The sequence below is a fragment of the Daphnia pulicaria genome, chromosome 3, assembly GCF_021234035.1.
Source record: "Daphnia pulicaria isolate SC F1-1A chromosome 3, SC_F0-13Bv2, whole genome shotgun sequence".
NCBI lineage: Eukaryota > Metazoa > Arthropoda > Branchiopoda > Diplostraca > Daphniidae > Daphnia > Daphnia pulicaria.
The window spans coordinates 1,591,893-1,610,139 of record NC_060915.1 but is presented as its reverse complement, the minus strand read 5'-3'; the positions used below and the strand labels follow the sequence as shown (position 1 = coordinate 1,610,139).

General features: G+C 36.5%; 32 pseudogenes; all 32 read right to left on the bottom strand.

Annotated features, from left to right (window-relative positions):
- Positions 1–393: 393 nt before the first annotated feature.
- On the bottom strand, positions 394–512 carry LOC124331928 (annotated as a pseudogene).
- Positions 513–926: 414 nt separating this feature from the next.
- Positions 927–1,045, bottom strand: LOC124333768 (annotated as a pseudogene).
- A 414-nt stretch (positions 1,046–1,459) lies between these two features.
- LOC124329615 lies at positions 1,460–1,578 on the bottom strand (annotated as a pseudogene).
- Positions 1,579–1,991: 413 nt separating this feature from the next.
- Positions 1,992–2,110, bottom strand: LOC124329614 (annotated as a pseudogene).
- Positions 2,111–2,523: 413 nt separating this feature from the next.
- Positions 2,524–2,642, bottom strand: LOC124331927 (annotated as a pseudogene).
- Positions 2,643–3,055: 413 nt separating this feature from the next.
- On the bottom strand, positions 3,056–3,174 carry LOC124331926 (annotated as a pseudogene).
- A 413-nt stretch (positions 3,175–3,587) lies between these two features.
- LOC124333767 lies at positions 3,588–3,706 on the bottom strand (annotated as a pseudogene).
- Positions 3,707–4,119: 413 nt separating this feature from the next.
- LOC124331924 lies at positions 4,120–4,238 on the bottom strand (annotated as a pseudogene).
- A 413-nt stretch (positions 4,239–4,651) lies between these two features.
- On the bottom strand, positions 4,652–4,770 carry LOC124331923 (annotated as a pseudogene).
- A 414-nt stretch (positions 4,771–5,184) lies between these two features.
- LOC124331922 lies at positions 5,185–5,303 on the bottom strand (annotated as a pseudogene).
- Positions 5,304–5,717: 414 nt separating this feature from the next.
- On the bottom strand, positions 5,718–5,836 carry LOC124331921 (annotated as a pseudogene).
- A 413-nt stretch (positions 5,837–6,249) lies between these two features.
- On the bottom strand, positions 6,250–6,368 carry LOC124331920 (annotated as a pseudogene).
- Positions 6,369–6,782: 414 nt separating this feature from the next.
- LOC124331919 lies at positions 6,783–6,901 on the bottom strand (annotated as a pseudogene).
- A 413-nt stretch (positions 6,902–7,314) lies between these two features.
- On the bottom strand, positions 7,315–7,433 carry LOC124331918 (annotated as a pseudogene).
- Positions 7,434–7,846: 413 nt separating this feature from the next.
- LOC124333766 lies at positions 7,847–7,965 on the bottom strand (annotated as a pseudogene).
- Positions 7,966–8,377: 412 nt separating this feature from the next.
- On the bottom strand, positions 8,378–8,496 carry LOC124331917 (annotated as a pseudogene).
- A 414-nt stretch (positions 8,497–8,910) lies between these two features.
- On the bottom strand, positions 8,911–9,029 carry LOC124329613 (annotated as a pseudogene).
- Positions 9,030–9,443: 414 nt separating this feature from the next.
- Positions 9,444–9,562, bottom strand: LOC124330101 (annotated as a pseudogene).
- A 413-nt stretch (positions 9,563–9,975) lies between these two features.
- Positions 9,976–10,094, bottom strand: LOC124331916 (annotated as a pseudogene).
- A 413-nt stretch (positions 10,095–10,507) lies between these two features.
- Positions 10,508–10,626, bottom strand: LOC124331915 (annotated as a pseudogene).
- A 414-nt stretch (positions 10,627–11,040) lies between these two features.
- LOC124329612 lies at positions 11,041–11,159 on the bottom strand (annotated as a pseudogene).
- Positions 11,160–11,966: 807 nt separating this feature from the next.
- Positions 11,967–12,085, bottom strand: LOC124331913 (annotated as a pseudogene).
- Positions 12,086–12,499: 414 nt separating this feature from the next.
- Positions 12,500–12,618, bottom strand: LOC124329611 (annotated as a pseudogene).
- Positions 12,619–13,425: 807 nt separating this feature from the next.
- Positions 13,426–13,544, bottom strand: LOC124333567 (annotated as a pseudogene).
- Positions 13,545–13,958: 414 nt separating this feature from the next.
- Positions 13,959–14,077, bottom strand: LOC124329610 (annotated as a pseudogene).
- Positions 14,078–14,884: 807 nt separating this feature from the next.
- Positions 14,885–15,003, bottom strand: LOC124335013 (annotated as a pseudogene).
- Positions 15,004–15,417: 414 nt separating this feature from the next.
- LOC124333556 lies at positions 15,418–15,536 on the bottom strand (annotated as a pseudogene).
- An 808-nt stretch (positions 15,537–16,344) lies between these two features.
- Positions 16,345–16,463, bottom strand: LOC124331912 (annotated as a pseudogene).
- A 284-nt stretch (positions 16,464–16,747) lies between these two features.
- On the bottom strand, positions 16,748–16,866 carry LOC124335271 (annotated as a pseudogene).
- A 414-nt stretch (positions 16,867–17,280) lies between these two features.
- LOC124331911 lies at positions 17,281–17,399 on the bottom strand (annotated as a pseudogene).
- A 284-nt stretch (positions 17,400–17,683) lies between these two features.
- On the bottom strand, positions 17,684–17,802 carry LOC124335270 (annotated as a pseudogene).
- A 284-nt stretch (positions 17,803–18,086) lies between these two features.
- LOC124335465 lies at positions 18,087–18,205 on the bottom strand (annotated as a pseudogene).
- Positions 18,206–18,247: the final 42 nt, after the last annotated feature.

Here is an 18,247-nt window from a genome sequence, read left to right as displayed (position 1 = left end):
CCTCCCAGTCCCAATGGATGAATAGAAAATCACTTCAAAGTGATAGAAATGTTTGTTCATTGAATTTGGACTCGTAACCATCGCGAATAAAAAAGCGCGATAAACTTTGAAAAACTCGCAATGAAATTTATCCAGAATCATTCCTATAGATGAATTGAACCTATCTCTATGCCATTGATATTTTTGATCTACGAATTTGGACTGGTAACCATCGCGATTAAAAAACGCGATAAACTTTGAAAAACTCTCAATGGAATTGATCCATAATCGTTCTTATAGATGAATTGAACCTATCTCTAAGGCATTGAAATGTTTTATCTACGAATTTGGACTGGTAACCATCGCGATTGAAAAAAAATTCAAGAAATTTGTTATTGAAAACAAACTATTCATCGCCAACGACATCCCGTATTCCCAAGCGGTCACCCTTCCAAGTACTAACGGGACTCGACGTAACTTAACTTCTGGGAGCTGACGAGACCAGGTGCGTTCTACGTGATATGGCCGTTGACATTCAAAAATGAAAATTTACCCTCCCAGTCCCAATGGATGAATAGAAAATCACTTCAAAGTGATAGAAATGTTTGTTCATTGAATTTGGACTCGTAACCATCGCGAATAAAAAAGCGCGATAAACTTTGAAAAACTCGCAATGAAATTTATCCAGAATCATTCCTATAGATGAATTGAACCTATCTCTATGCCATTGATATTTTTGATCTACGAATTTGGACTGGTAACCATCGCGATTAAAAAACGCGATAAACTTTGAAAAACTCTCAATGGAATTGATCCATAATCATTCTTATAGATGAATTGAACCTATCTCTAAGGCATTGAAATGTTTTATCTACGAATTTGGACTGGTAACCATCGTGATTGAAAAAAAATTTCAAGAAATTTGTTATTGAAAACAAACTATTCATCGCCAACGACATCCCGTATTCCCAAGCGGTCACCCTTCCAAGTACTAACAGGACTCGACGTAACTTAACTTCTGGGAGCTGACGAGACCAGGTGCGTTCTACGTGATATGGCCGTTGACATTCAAAAATGAAAATTTACCCTCCCAGTCCCAATGGATGAATAGAAAATCACTTCAAAGTGATAGAAATGTTTGTTCATTGAATTTGGACTCGTAACCATCGCGAATAAAAAAGCGCGATAAACTTTGAAAAACTCGCAATGAAATTTATCCAGAATCATTCCTATAGATGAATTGAACCTATCTCTATGCCATTGATATTTTTGATCTACGAATTTGGACTGGTAACCATCGCGATTAAAAAACGCGATAAACTTTGAAAAACTCTCAATGGAATTGATCCATAATCATTCTTATAGATGAATTGAACCTATCTCTAAGGCATTGAAATGTTTTATCTACGAATTTGGACTGGTAACCATCGTGATTGAAAAAAAATTTCAAGAAATTTGTTATTGAAAACAAACTATTCATCGCCAACGACATCCCGTATTCCCAAGCGGTCACCCTTCCAAGTACTAACAGGACTCGACGTAACTTAACTTCTGGGAGCTGACGAGACCAGGTGCGTTCTACTCGATATGGCCGTTGACATTCAAAAATGAAAATTTACCCTCCCAGTCCCAATGGATGAATAGAAAATCACTTCAAAGTGATAGAAATGTTTGTTCATTGAATTTGGACTCGTAACCATCGCGAATAAAAAAGCGCGATAAACTTTGAAAAACTCGCAATGAAATTCATCCAGAATCATTCCTATAGATGAATTGAACCTATCTCTATGCCATTGATATTTTGATCGACGAATTTGGATTGGTAACCATCGCGATTAAAAAACGCGATAAACTTTGAAAAACTCTCAATGGAATTGATCCAGAATCATTTTTATAGATGAATTGAACCTATCTCTAAGGCATTGAAATGTTTTATCTACGAATTTGGACTGGTAACCATCGTGATTGAAAAAAAATTTCAAGAAATTTGTTATTGAAAACAAACTATTCATCGCCAACGACATCCCGTATTCCCAAGCGGTCACCCTTCCAAGTACTAACAGGACTCGACGTAACTTAACTTCTGGGAGCTGACGAGACCAGGTGCGTTCTACTCGATATGGCCGTTGACATTCAAAAATGAAAATTTACCCTCCCAGTCCCAATGGATGAATAGAAAATCACTTCAAAGTAATAGAAATGTTTGTTCATTGAATTTGGACTCGTAACCATCGCGAATAAAAAAGCGCGATAAACTTTGAAAAACTCGCAATGAAATTCATCCAGAATCATTCCTATAGATGAATTGAACCTATCTCTATGCCATTGATATTTTGATCGACGAATTTGGATTGGTAACCATCGCGATTAAAAAACGCGATAAACTTTGAAAAACTCTCAATGGAATTGATCCAGAATCATTTTTATAGATGAATTGAACCTATCTCTAAGGCATTGAAATGTTTTATCTACGAATTTGGACTGGTAACCATCGTGATTGAAAAAAAAATAAAAGAAATTTGTTATTGAAAACAAACTATTCATCGCCAACGACATCCCGTATTCCCAAGCGGTCACCCTTCCAAGTACTAACGGGACTCGACGTAACTTAACTTCTGGGAGCTGACGAGACCAGGTGCGTTCTACGTGATATGGCCGTTGACATTCAAAAATGAAAATTTACCCTCCCAGTCCCAATGGATGAATAGAAAATCACTTCAAAGTGATAGAAATGTTTGTTCATTGAATTTGGACTCGTAACCATCGCGAATAAAAAAGCGCGATAAACTTTGAAAAACTCGCAATGAAATTTATCCAGAATCATTCCTATAGATGAATTGAACCTATCTCTATGCCATTGATATTTTTGATCTACGAATTTGGACTGGTAACCATCGCGATTAAAAAACGCGATAAACTTTGAAAAACTCTCAATGGAATTGATCCATAATCATTCTTATAGATGAATTGAACCTATCTCTAAGGCATTGAAATGTTTTATCTACGAATTTGGACTGGTAACCATCGCGATTGAAAAAAAATTCAAGAAATTTGTTATTGAAAACAAACTATTCATCGCCAACGACATCCCGTATTCCCAAGCGGTCACCCTTCCAAGTACTAACGGGACTCGACGTAACTTAACTTCTGGGAGCTGACGAGACCAGGTGCGTTCTACGTGATATGGCCGTTGACATTCAAAAATGAAAATTTACCCTCCCAGTCCCAATGGATGAATAGAAAATCACTTCAAAGTGATAGAAATGTTTGTTCATTGAATTTGGACTCGTAACCATCGCGAATAAAAAAGCGCGATAAACTTTGAAAAACTCGCAATGAAATTCATCCAGAATCATTCCTATAGATGAATTGAACCTATCTCTATGCCATTGATATTTTGATCGACGAATTTGGATTGGTAACCATCGCGATTAAAAAACGCGATAAACTTTGAAAAACTCTCAATGGAATTGATCCAGAATCATTTTTATAGATGAATTGAACCTATCTCTAAGGCATTGAAATGTTTTATCTACGAATTTGGACTGGTAACCATCGTGATTGAAAAAAAAATAAAAGAAATTTGTTATTGAAAACAAACTATTCATCGCCAACGACATCCCGTATTCCCAAGCGGTCACCCTTCCAAGTACTAACAGGACTCGACGTAACTTAACTTCTGGGAGCTGACGAGACCAGGTGCGTTCTACGTGATATGGCCGTTGACATTCAAAAATGAAAATTTACCCTCCCAGTCCCAATGGATGAATAGAAAATCACTTCAAAGTGATAGAAATGTTTGTTCATTGAATTTGGACTCGTAACCATCGCGAATAAAAAAGCGCGATAAACTTTGAAAAACTCGCAATGAAATTTATCCAGAATCATTCCTATAGATGAATTGAACCTATCTCTATGCCATTGATATTTTTGATCTACGAATTTGGACTGTAACCATCGCGATTAAAAAACGCGATAAACTTTGAAAAACTCTCAATGGAATTGATCCATAATCATTCTTATAGATGAATTGAACCTATCTCTAAGGCATTGAAATGTTTTATCTACGAATTTGGACTGGTAACCATCGTGATTGAAAAAAAAATTCAAGAAATTTGTTATTGAAAACAAACTATTCATCGCCAACGACATCCCGTATTCCCAAGCGGTCACCCTTCCAAGTACTAACGGGACTCGACGTAACTTAACTTCTGGGAGCTGACGAGACCAGGTGCGTTCTACGTGATATGGCCGTTGACATTCAAAAATGAAAATTTACCCTCCCAGTCCCAATGGATGAATAGAAAATCACTTCAAAGTGATAGAAATGTTTGTTCATTGAATTTGGACTCGTAACCATCGCGAATAAAAAAGCGCGATAAACTTTGAAAAACTCGCAATGAAATTCATCCAGAATCATTCCTATAGATGAATTGAACCTATCTCTATGCCATTGATATTTTGATCGACGAATTTGGATTGGTAACCATCGCGATTAAAAAACGCGATAAACTTTGAAAAACTCTCAATGGAATTGATCCATAATCATTCTTATAGATGAATTGAACCTATCTCTAAGGCATTGAAATGTTTTATCTACGAATTTGGACTGGTAACCATCGTGATTGAAAAAAAAATTCAAGAAATTTGTTATTGAAAACAAACTATTCATCGCCAACGACATCCCGTATTCCCAAGCGGTCACCCTTCCAAGTACTAACGGGACTCGACGTAACTTAACTTCTGGGAGCTGACGAGACCAGGTGCGTTCTACGTGATATGGCCGTTGACATTCAAAAATGAAAATTTACCCTCCCAGTCCCAATGGATGAATAGAAAATCACTTCAAAGTGATAGAAATGTTTGTTCATTGAATTTGGACTCGTAACCATCGCGAATAAAAAAGCGCGATAAACTTTGAAAAACTCGCAATGAAATTTATCCAGAATCATTCCTATAGATGAATTGAACCTATCTCTATGCCATTGATATTTTTGATCTACGAATTTGGACTGGTAACCATCGCGATTAAAAAACGCGATAAACTTTGAAAAACTCTCAATGGAATTGATCCATAATCATTCTTATAGATGAATTGAACCTATCTCTAAGGCATTGAAATGTTTTATCTACGAATTTGGACTGGTAACCATCGTGATTGAAAAAAAAATTCAAGAAATTTGTTATTGAAAACAAACTATTCATCGCCAACGACATCCCGTATTCCCAAGCGGTCACCCTTCCAAGTACTAACGGGACTCGACGTAACTTAACTTCTGGGAGCTGACGAGACCAGGTGCGTTCTACGTGATATGGCCGTTGACATTCAAAAATGAAAATTTACCCTCCCAGTCCCAATGGATGAATAGAAAATCACTTCAAAGTGATAGAAATGTTTGTTCATTGAATTTGGACTCGTAACCATCGCGAATAAAAAAGCGCGATAAACTTTGAAAAACTCGCAATGAAATTTATCCAGAATCATTCCTATAGATGAATTGAACCTATCTCTATGCCATTGATATTTTTGATCTACGAATTTGGACTGGTAACCATCGCGATTAAAAAACGCGATAAACTTTGAAAAACTCTCAATGGAATTGATCCATAATCATTCTTATAGATGAATTGAACCTATCTCTAAGGCATTGAAATGTTTTATCTACGAATTTGGACTGGTAACCATCGTGATTGAAAAAAAAATTCAAGAAATTTGTTATTGAAAACAAACTATTCATCGCCAACGACATCCCGTATTCCCAAGCGGTCACCCTTCCAAGTACTAACGGGACTCGACGTAACTTAACTTCTGGGAGCTGACGAGACCAGGTGCGTTCTACGTGATATGGCCGTTGACATTCAAAAATGAAAATTTACCCTCCCAGTCCCAATGGATGAATAGAAAATCACTTCAAAGTGATAGAAATGTTTGTTCATTGAATTTGGACTCGTAACCATCGCGAATAAAAAAGCGCGATAAACTTTGAAAAACTCGCAATGAAATTCATCCAGAATCATTCCTATAGATGAATTGAACCTATCTCTATGCCATTGATATTTTGATCGACGAATTTGGATTGGTAACCATCGCGATTAAAAAACGCGATAAACTTTGAAAAACTCTCAATGGAATTGATCCATAATCATTCTTATAGATGAATTGAACCTATCTCTAAGGCATTGAAATGTTTTATCTACGAATTTGGACTGGTAACCATCGTGATTGAAAAAAAAATTCAAGAAATTTGTTATTGAAAACAAACTATTCATCGCCAACGACATCCCGTATTCCCAAGCGGTCACCCTTCCAAGTACTAACGGGACTCGACGTAACTTAACTTCTGGGAGCTGACGAGACCAGGTGCGTTCTACGTGATATGGCCGTTGACATTCAAAAATGAAAATTTACCCTCCCAGTCCCAATGGATGAATAGAAAATCACTTCAAAGTGATAGAAATGTTTGTTCATTGAATTTGGACTCGTAACCATCGCGAATAAAAAAGCGCGATAAACTTTGAAAAACTCGCAATGAAATTTATCCAGAATCATTCCTATAGATGAATTGAACCTATCTCTATGCCATTGATATTTTTGATCTACGAATTTGGACTGGTAACCATCGCGATTAAAAAACGCGATAAACTTTGAAAAACTCTCAATGGAATTGATCCATAATCATTCTTATAGATGAATTGAACCTATCTCTAAGGCATTGAAATGTTTTATCTACGAATTTGGACTGGTAACCATCGTGATTGAAAAAAAAATTCAAGAAATTTGTTATTGAAAACAAACTATTCATCGCCAACGACATCCCGTATTCCCAAGCGGTCACCCTTCCAAGTACTAACGGGACTCGACGTAACTTAACTTCTGGGAGCTGACGAGACCAGGTGCGTTCTACGTGATATGGCCGTTGACATTCAAAAATGAAAATTTACCCTCCCAGTCCCAATGGATGAATAGAAAATCACTTCAAAGTGATAGAAATGTTTGTTCATTGAATTTGGACTCGTAACCATCGCGAATAAAAAAGCGCGATAAACTTTGAAAAACTCGCAATGAAATTCATCCAGAATCATTCCTATAGATGAATTGAACCTATCTCTATGCCATTGATATTTTGATCGACGAATTTGGATTGGTAACCATCGCGATTAAAAAACGCGATAAACTTTGAAAAACTCTCAATGGAATTGATCCATAATCATTCTTATAGATGAATTGAACCTATCTCTAAGGCATTGAAATGTTTTATCTACGAATTTGGACTGGTAACCATCGTGATTGAAAAAAAAATTCAAGAAATTTGTTATTGAAAACAAACTATTCATCGCCAACGACATCCCGTATTCCCAAGCGGTCACCCTTCCAAGTACTAACGGGACTCGACGTAACTTAACTTCTGGGAGCTGACGAGACCAGGTGCGTTCTACGTGATATGGCCGTTGACATTCAAAAATGAAAATTTACCCTCCCAGTCCCAATGGATGAATAGAAAATCACTTCAAAGTGATAGAAATGTTTGTTCATTGAATTTGGACTCGTAACCATCGCGAATAAAAAAGCGCGATAAACTTTGAAAAACTCGCAATGAAATTCATCCAGAATCATTCCTATAGATGAATTGAACCTATCTCTATGCCATTGATATTTTGATCGACGAATTTGGATTGGTAACCATCGCGATTAAAAAACGCGATAAACTTTGAAAAACTCTCAATGGAATTGATCCAGAATCATTTTTATAGATGAATTGAACCTATCTCTAAGGCATTGAAATGTTTTATCTACGAATTTGGACTGGTAACCATCGTGATTGAAAAAAAAATAAAAGAAATTTGTTATTGAAAACAAACTATTCATCGCCAACGACATCCCGTATTCCCAAGCGGTCACCCTTCCAAGTACTAACAGGACTCGACGTAACTTAACTTCTGGGAGCTGACGAGACCAGGTGCGTTCTACGTGATATGGCCGTTGACATTCAAAAATGAAAATTTACCCTCCCAGTCCCAATGGATGAATAGAAAATCACTTCAAAGTGATAGAAATGTTTGTTCATTGAATTTGGACTCGTAACCATCGCGAATAAAAAAGCGCGATAAACTTTGAAAAACTCGCAATGAAATTCATCCAGAATCATTCCTATAGATGAATTGAACCTATCTCTATGCCATTGATATTTTGATCGACGAATTTGGATTGGTAACCATCGCGATTAAAAAACGCGATAAACTTTGAAAAACTCTCAATGGAATTGATCCAGAATCATTTTTATAGATGAATTGAACCATCTCTAAGGCATTGAAATGTTTTATCTACGAATTTGGACTGGTAACCATCGTGATTGAAAAAAAAATTCAAGAAATTTGTTATTGAAAACAAACTATTCATCGCCAACGACATCCCGTATTCCCAAGCGGTCACCCTTCCAAGTACTAACGGGACTCGACGTAACTTAACTTCTGGGAGCTGACGAGACCAGGTGCGTTCTACGTGATATGGCCGTTGACATTCAAAAATGAAAATTTACCCTCCCAGTCCCAATGGATGAATAGAAAATCACTTCAAAGTGATAGAAATGTTTGTTCATTGAATTTGGACTCGTAACCATCGCGAATAAAAAAGCGCGATAAACTTTGAAAAACTCGCAATGAAATTTATCCAGAATCATTCCTATAGATGAATTGAACCTATCTCTATGCCATTGATATTTTTGATCTACGAATTTGGACTGGTAACCATCGCGATTAAAAAACGCGATAAACTTTGAAAAACTCTCAATGGAATTGATCCGTAATCATTCTTATAGATGAATTGAACCTATCTCTAAGGCATTGAAATGTTTTATCTACGAATTTGGACTGGTAACCATCGTGATTGAAAAAAAATTTCAAGAAATTTGTTATTGAAAACAAACTATTCATCGCCAACGACATCCCGTATTCCCAAGCGGTCACCCTTCCAAGTACTAACAGGACTCGACGTAACTTAACTTCTGGGAGCTGACGAGACCAGGTGCGTTCTACTCGATATGGCCGTTGACATTCAAAAATGAAAATTTACCCTCCCAGTCCCAATGGATGAATAGAAAATCACTTCAAAGTGATAGAAATGTTTGTTCATTGAATTTGGACTCGTAACCATCGCGAATAAAAAAGCGCGATAAACTTTGAAAAACTCGCAATGAAATTTATCCAGAATCATTCCTATAGATGAATTGAACCTATCTCTATGCCATTGATATTTTTGATCTACGAATTTGGACTGGTAACCATCGCGATTAAAAAACGCGATAAACTTTGAAAAACTCTCAATGGAATTGATCCATAATCATTCTTATAGATGAATTGAACCTATCTCTAAGGCATTGAAATGTTTTATCTACGAATTTGGACTGGTAACCATCGTGATTGAAAAAAAATTTCAAGAAATTTGTTATTGAAAACAAACAATTCATCGCAAACGACATCCCGTATTCCCAAGCGGTCACCCTTCCAAGTACTAACAGGACTCGACGTAACTTAACTTCTGGGAGCTGACGAGACCAGGTGCGTTCTACTCGATATGGCCGTTGACATTCAAAAATGAAAATTTACCCTCCCAGTCCCAATGGATGAATAGAAAATCACTTCAAAGTGATAGAAATGTTTGTTCATTGAATTTGGACTCGTAACCATCGCGAATAAAAAAGCGCGATAAACTTTGAAAAACTCGCAATGAAATTCATCCAGAATCATTCCTATAGATGAATTGAACCTATCTCTATGCCATTGATATTTTGATCGACGAATTTGGATTGGTAACCATCGCGATTAAAAAACGCGATAAACTTTGAAAAACTCTCAATGGAATTGATCCAGAATCATTTTTATAGATGAATTGAACCTATCTCTAAGGCATTGAAATGTTTTATCTACGAATTTGGACTGGTAACCATCGTGATTGAAAAAAAAATTCAAGAAATTTGTTATTGAAAACAAACTATTCATCGCCAACGACATCCCGTATTCCCAAGCGGTCACCCTTCCAAGTACTAACGGGACTCGACGTAACTTAACTTCTGGGAGCTGACGAGACCAGGTGCGTTCTACGTGATATGGCCGTTGACATTCAAAAATGAAAATTTACCCTCCCAGTCCCAATGGATGAATAGAAAATCACTTCAAAGTGATAGAAATGTTTGTTCATTGAATTTGGACTCGTAACCATCGCGAATAAAAAAGCGCGATAAACTTTGAAAAACTCGCAATGAAATTCATCCAGAATCATTCCTATAGATGAATTGAACCTATCTCTATGCCATTGATATTTTGATCGACGAATTTGGATTGGTAACCATCGCGATTAAAAAACGCGATAAACTTTGAAAAACTCTCAATGGAATTGATCCAGAATCATTTTTATAGATGAATTGAACCTATCTCTAAGGCATTGAAATGTTTTATCTACGAATTTGGACTGGTAACCATCGTGATTGAAAAAAAAATTCAAGAAATTTGTTATTGAAAACAAACTATTCATCGCCAACGACATCCCGTATTCCCAAGCGGTCACCCTTCCAAGTACTAACGGGACTCGACGTAACTTAACTTCTGGGAGCTGACGAGACCAGGTGCGTTCTACGTGATATGGCCGTTGACATTCAAAAATGATAATTTACCCTCCCAGTCCCAATGGATGAATAGAAAATCACTTCAAAGTGATAGAAATGTTTGTTCATTGAATTTGGACTCGTAACCATCGCGAATAAAAAAGCGCGATAAACTTTGAAAAACTCGCAATGAAATTTATCCAGAATCATTCCTATAGATGAATTGAACCTATCTCTATGCCATTGATATTTTTGATCTACGAATTTGGACTGGTAACCATCGCGATTAAAAAACGAGATAAACTTTGAAAAACTCTCAATGGAATTGATCCGTAATCATTCTTATAGATGAATTGAACCTATCTCTAAGGCATTGAAATGTTTTATCTACGAATTTGGACTGGTAACCATCGTGATTGAAAAAAAATTTCAAGAAATTTGTTATTGAAAACAAACTATTCATCGCCAACGACATCCCGTATTCCCAAGCGGTCACCCTTCCAAGTACTAACAGGACTCGACGTAACTTAACTTCTGGGAGCTGACGAGACCAGGTGCGTTCTACTCGATATGGCCGTTGACATTCAAAAATGAAAATTTACCCTCCCAGTCCCAATGGATGAATAGAAAATCACTTCAAAGTGATAGAAATGTTTGTTCATTGAATTTGGACTCGTAACCATCGCGAATAAAAAAGCACGATAAACTTTGAAAAACTCGCAATGAAATTTATCCAGAATCATTCCTATAGATGAATTGAACCTATCTCTATGCCATTGATATTTTTGATCTACGAATTTGGACTGGTAACCATCGCGATTAAAAAACGCGATAAACTTTGAAAAACTCTCAATGGAATTGATCCAGAATCATTCTTATAGATGAATTGAACCTATCTCTAAGGCATTGAAATGTTTTATCTACGAATTTGGACTGGTAACCATCGTGATTGAAAAAAAATTTCATGGCCGTTGACATTCAAAAATGGAAATTTACCCTCCCAGTCCCAATGGATGAATAGAAAATCACTTCAAAGTGATAGAAATGTTTGTTCATTGAATTTGGACTCGTAACCATCGCGAATAAAAAAGCGCGATAAACTTTGAAAAACTCGCAATGAAATTCATCCAGAATCATTCCTATAGATGAATTGAACCTATCTCTATGCCATTGATATTTTGATCGACGAATTTGGATTGGTAACCATCGCGATTAAAAAACGCGATAAACTTTGAAAAACTCTCAATGGAATTGATCCAGAATCATTTTTATAGATGAATTGAACCTATCTCTAAGGCATTGAAATGTTTTATCTACGAATTTGGACTGGTAACCATCGTGATTGAAAAAAAAATTCAAGAAATTTGTTATTGAAAACAAACTATTCATCGCCAACGACATCCCGTATTCCCAAGCGGTCACCCTTCCAAGTACTAACGGGACTCGACGTAACTTAACTTCTGGGAGCTGACGAGACCAGGTGCGTTCTACGTGATATGGCCGTTGACATTCAAAAATGATAATTTACCCTCCCAGTCCCAATGGATGAATAGAAAATCACTTCAAAGTGATAGAAATGTTTGTTCATTGAATTTGGACTCGTAACCATCGCGAATAAAAAAGCGCGATAAACTTTGAAAAACTCGCAATGAAATTTATCCAGAATCATTCCTATAGATGAATTGAACCTATCTCTATGCCATTGATATTTTTGATCTACGAATTTGGACTGGTAACCATCGCGATTAAAAAACGAGATAAACTTTGAAAAACTCTCAATGGAATTGATCCGTAATCATTCTTATAGATGAATTGAACCTATCTCTAAGGCATTGAAATGTTTTATCTACGAATTTGGACTGGTAACCATCGTGATTGAAAAAAAATTTCAAGAAATTTGTTATTGAAAACAAACTATTCATCGCCAACGACATCCCGTATTCCCAAGCGGTCACCCTTCCAAGTACTAACAGGACTCGACGTAACTTAACTTCTGGGAGCTGACGAGACCAGGTGCGTTCTACTCGATATGGCCGTTGACATTCAAAAATGAAAATTTACCCTCCCAGTCCCAATGGATGAATAGAAAATCACTTCAAAGTGATAGAAATGTTTGTTCATTGAATTTGGACTCGTAACCATCGCGAATAAAAAAGCACGATAAACTTTGAAAAACTCGCAATGAAATTTATCCAGAATCATTCCTATAGATGAATTGAACCTATCTCTATGCCATTGATATTTTTGATCTACGAATTTGGACTGGTAACCATCGCGATTAAAAAACGCGATAAACTTTGAAAAACTCTCAATGGAATTGATCCAGAATCATTCTTATAGATGAATTGAACCTATCTCTAAGGCATTGAAATGTTTTATCTACGAATTTGGACTGGTAACCATCGTGATTGAAAAAAAATTTCATGGCCGTTGACATTCAAAAATGGAAATTTACCCTCCCAGTCCCAATGGATGAATAGAAAATCACTTCAAAGTGATAGAAATGTTTGTTCATTGAATTTGGACTCGTAACCATCGCGAATAAAAAAGCGCGATAAACTTTGAAAAACTCGCAATGAAATTCATCCAGAATCATTCCTATAGATGAATTGAACCTATCTCTATGCCATTGATATTTTGATCGACGAATTTGGATTGGTAACCATCGCGATTAAAAAACGCGATAAACTTTGAAAAACTCTCAATGGAATTGATCCAGAATCATTTTTATAGATGAATTGAACCTATCTCTAAGGCATTGAAATGTTTTATCTACGAATTTGGACTGGTAACCATCGTGATTGAAAAAAAAATTCAAGAAATTTGTTATTGAAAACAAACTATTCATCGACAACGACATCCCGTATTCCCAAGCGGTCACCCTTCCAAGTACTAACGGGACTCGACGTAACTTAACTTCTGGGAGCTGACGAGACCAGGTGCGTTCTACGTGATATGGCCGTTGACATTCAAAAATGATAATTTACCCTCCCAGTCCCAATGGATGAATAGAAAATCACTTCAAAGTGATAGAAATGTTTGTTCATTGAATTTGGACTCGTAACCATCGCGAATAAAAAAGCACGATAAACTTTGAAAAACTCGCAATGAAATTTATCCAGAATCATTCCTATAGATGAATTGAACCTATCTCTATGCCATTGATATTTTTGATCTACGAATTTGGACTGGTAACCATCGCGATTAAAAAACGCGATAAACTTTGAAAAACTCTCAATGGAATTGATCCAGAATCATTCTTATAGATGAATTGAACCTATCTCTAAGGCATTGAAATGTTTTATCTACGAATTTGGACTGGTAACCATCGTGATTGAAAAAAAATTTCAAGAAATTTGTTATTGAAAACAAACTATTCATCGCCAACGACATCCCGTATTCCCAAGCGGTCACCCTTCCAAGTACTAACAGGACTCGACGTAACTTAACTTCTGGGAGCTGACGAGACCAGGTGCGTTCTACTCGATATGGCCGTTGACATTCAAAAATGAAAATTTACCCTCCCAGTCCCAATGGATGAATAGAAAATCACTTCAAAGTGATAGAAATGTTTGTTCATTGAATTTGGACTCGTAACCATCGCGAATAAAAAAGCGCGATAAACTTTGAAAAACTCGCAATGAAATTTATCCAGAATCATTCCTATAGATGAATTGAACCTATCTCTATGCCATTGATATTTTTGATCTACGAATTTGGACTGGTAACCATCGCGATTAAAAAACGCGATAAACTTTGAAAAACTCTCAATGGAATTGATCCAGAATCATTCTTATAGATGAATTGAACCTATCTCTAAGGCATTGAAATGTTTTATCTACGAATTTGGACTGGTAACCATCGTGATTGAAAAAAAATTTCATGGCCGTTGACATTCAAAAATGGAAATTTACCCTCCCAGTCCCAATGGATGAATAGAAAATCACTTCAAAGTGATAGAAATGTTTGTTCATTGAATTTGGACTCGTAACCATCGCGAATAAAAAAGCGCGATAAACTTTGAAAAAATCGCAATGAAATTCATCCAGAATCATTCCTATAGATGAATTGAACCTATCTCTATGCCGTTGATATTTTGATCGACGAATTTGGATTGGTAACCATCGCGATTAAAAAACGCGATAAACTTTGAAAAACTCTCAATGGAATTGATCCAGAATCATTCTTATAGATGAATTGAACCTATCTCTAAGGCATTGAAATGTTTTATCTACGAATTCGGACTGGTAACCATCGTGATTGAAAAAAAAATTCAAGAATTTTGTTATTGAAAACAAACTATTCATCGCAAACGACATCCCGTATTCTCAAGCGGTCACCCTTCCAAGTACTAACGGGACTCGACGTAACTTAACTTCTGGGAGCTGACGAGACCAGGTGCGTTCTACGTGATATGGCCGTTGACATTCAAAAATGAAAATTTACCCTCCCAGTCCCAATGGATGAATAGAAAATCACTTCAAAGTGATAGAAATGTTTGTTCATTGAATTTGGACTCGTAACCATCGCGAATAAAAAAGCGCGATAAACTTTGAAAAACTCGCAATGAAATTTATCCAGAATCATTCCTATAGATCAATTGAACCTATCTCTATGCCATTGATATTTTGATCGACGAATTTGGATTGGTAACCATCGCGATTAAAAAACGCGATAAACTTTGAAAAACTCTCAATGGAATCGATCCAGAATCATTCTTATAGATAAATTGAACCTATCTCTAAGGCATTGAAATGTTTTATCTACGAATTCGGACTGGTAACCATCGTGATTGAAAAAAAAAATTCAAGAAATTTGTTATTGAAAACAAACTATTCATCGCCAACGACATCCCGTATTCTCAAGCGGTCACCCTTCCAAGTACTAACGGGACTCGACGTAACTTAACTTCTGGGAGCTGACGAGACCAGGTGCGTTCTACGTGATATGGCCGTTGACATTCAAATATGAAAATTTACCCTCCCAGTCCCAATGGATGAATAGAAAATCACTTCAAAGTGATAGAAATGTTTGTTCATTGAATTTGGACTCGTAACCATCGCGAATAAAAAAGCGCGATAAACTTTGAAAAACTCGCAATGAAATTTATCCAGAATCATTCCTATAGATGAATTGAACCTATCTCTATGCCATTGATATTTTTGATCTACGAATTTGGACTGGTAACCATCGCGATTAAAAAACGCGATAAACTTTGAAAAACTCTCAATGGAATTGATCCAGAATCATTCTTATAGATGAATTAAACCTATCTCTAAGGCATTGAAATGTTTTATCTACGAATTTGGACTGGTAACCATCGTGATTGAAAAAAAATTTCATGGCCGTTGACATTCAAAAATGGAAATTTACCCTCCCAGTCCCAATGGATGAATAGAAAATCACTTCAAAGTGATAGAAATGTTTGTTCATTGAATTTGGACTCGTAACCATCGCGAATAAAAAAGCGCGATAAAATTTGAAAAACTCGCAATGAAATTTATCCAGAATCATTCAAATAGATGAATTGAACCTATCTCTATGCCATTGATATTTTTGATCTACGAATTTGGACTGGTAACCATCGCGATTAAAAAACGCGATAAACTTTGAAAAACTCTCAATGGAATTGATCCAGAATCCTTCTTATAGATGAATTGAACCTATCTCTAAGGCATTGAAATTTTTTATCTACGAATTTGGACTGGTAACCATCGTGATTGAAAAAAAATTTCAAGAAGTTTGTTATTGAAAACAAACTGTTCATCGCCAACGACATCCCGTATTCCCAAGCGGTCACCCTTCCAAGTACTAACGGGACTCGACGTAACTTAACTTCTGGGAGCTGACGAGACCAGGTGCGTTCTACGTGATATGGCCGTTGACATTCAAAAATGAAAATTTACCCTCCCAGTCCCAATGGATGAATAGAAAATCACTTCAAAGTGATAGAAATGTTTGTTCATTGAATTTGGACTCGTAACCATCGCGAATAAAAAAGCGCGATAAACTTTGAAAAACTCGCAATGAAATTTATCCAGAATCATTCAAATAGATGAATTGAACCTATCTCTATGCCATTGAAATTTTTTATCTAAGAATTTGGACTGGTAACCATCGTGATTGAAAAGAAATTTCAAGAAGTTTGTTATTGAAAACAAACTGTTCATCGCCAACGACATCCCGTATTCCCAAGCGGTCACCCTTCCAAGTACTAACGGGACTCGACGTAACTTAACTTCTGGGAGCTGACTAGACCAGGTGCGTTCTACGTGATATGGCCGTTGACATTCAAAAATGAAAAATTACCCTCCCATTCCCAATGGATGAATAGAAAATCACTTCAAAGTGATAGAAATGTTTGTTCATTGAATTTGGACTCGTAACCATCGCGAATAAAAAAGCGCGATAAAATTTGAAAAACTCGCAATGAAATTTATCCAGAATCATTCAAATAGATGAATTGAACCTATCTCTATGCCATTGATATTTTTGATCTACGAATTTGGACTGGTAACCATCGCGATTAAAAAACGCGATAAACTTTGAAAAACTCTCAATGGAATTGATCCAGAATCCTTCTTATAGATGAATTGAACCTATCTCTAAGGCATTGAAATTTTTTATCTACGAATTTGGACTGGTAACCATCGTGATTGAAAAAAAATTTCAAGAAGTTTGTTATTGAAAACAAACTGTTCATCGCCAACGACATCCCGTATTCCCAAGCGGTCACCCTTCCAAGTACTAACGGGACTCGACGTAACTTAACTTCTGGGAGCTGACGAGACCAGGTGCGTTCTACGTGATATGGCCGTTGACATTCAAAAATGAAAATTTACCCTCCCAGTCCCAATGGATGAATAGAAAATCACTTCAAAGTGATAGAAATGTTTGTTCATTGAATTTGGACTCGTAACCATCGCGAATAAAAAAGCGCGATAAACTTTGAAAAACTCGCAATGAAATTTATCCAGAATCATTCAAATAGATGAATTGAACCTATCTCTATGCCATTGAAATTTTTTATCTAAGAATTTGGACTGGTAACCATCGTGATTGAAAAGAAATTTCAAGAAGTTTGTTATTGAAAACAAACTGTTCATCGCCAACGACATCCCGTATTCCCAAGCGGTCACCCTTCCAAGTACTAACGGGACTCGACGTAACTTAACTTCTGGGAGCTGACTAGACCAGGTGCGTTCTACGTGATATGGCCGTTGACATTCAAAAATGAAAAATTACCCTCCCATTCCCAATGGATGAATAGAAAATCACTTCAAAGTGATAGAAATGTTTGTTCATTGAATTTGGACTCGTAACCATCGCGAATAAAAAAGCGCGATAAAATTTGAAAAACTCGCAATGAAATTTATCCAGAATCATTCAAATAGATGAATTGAACCTATCTCTATGCCATTGAAATTTTTTATCTACGAATTTGGACTGGTAACCATCGTGATTGAAAAAAAATTTCAGGAAGTTTGTTATTGAAAACAAACTGTTCATCGCCAACGACATCCCGTATTCCCAAGCGGTCACCCTTCCAAGTACTAACGGGACTCGACGTAACTTAACTTCTGGGAGTTGACGAGACCAGGTGCGTTCTACGTGATATGGCCGTTGACATTCATTAATGAAAATTTACCCTCCCATTCCCAATGGATGAA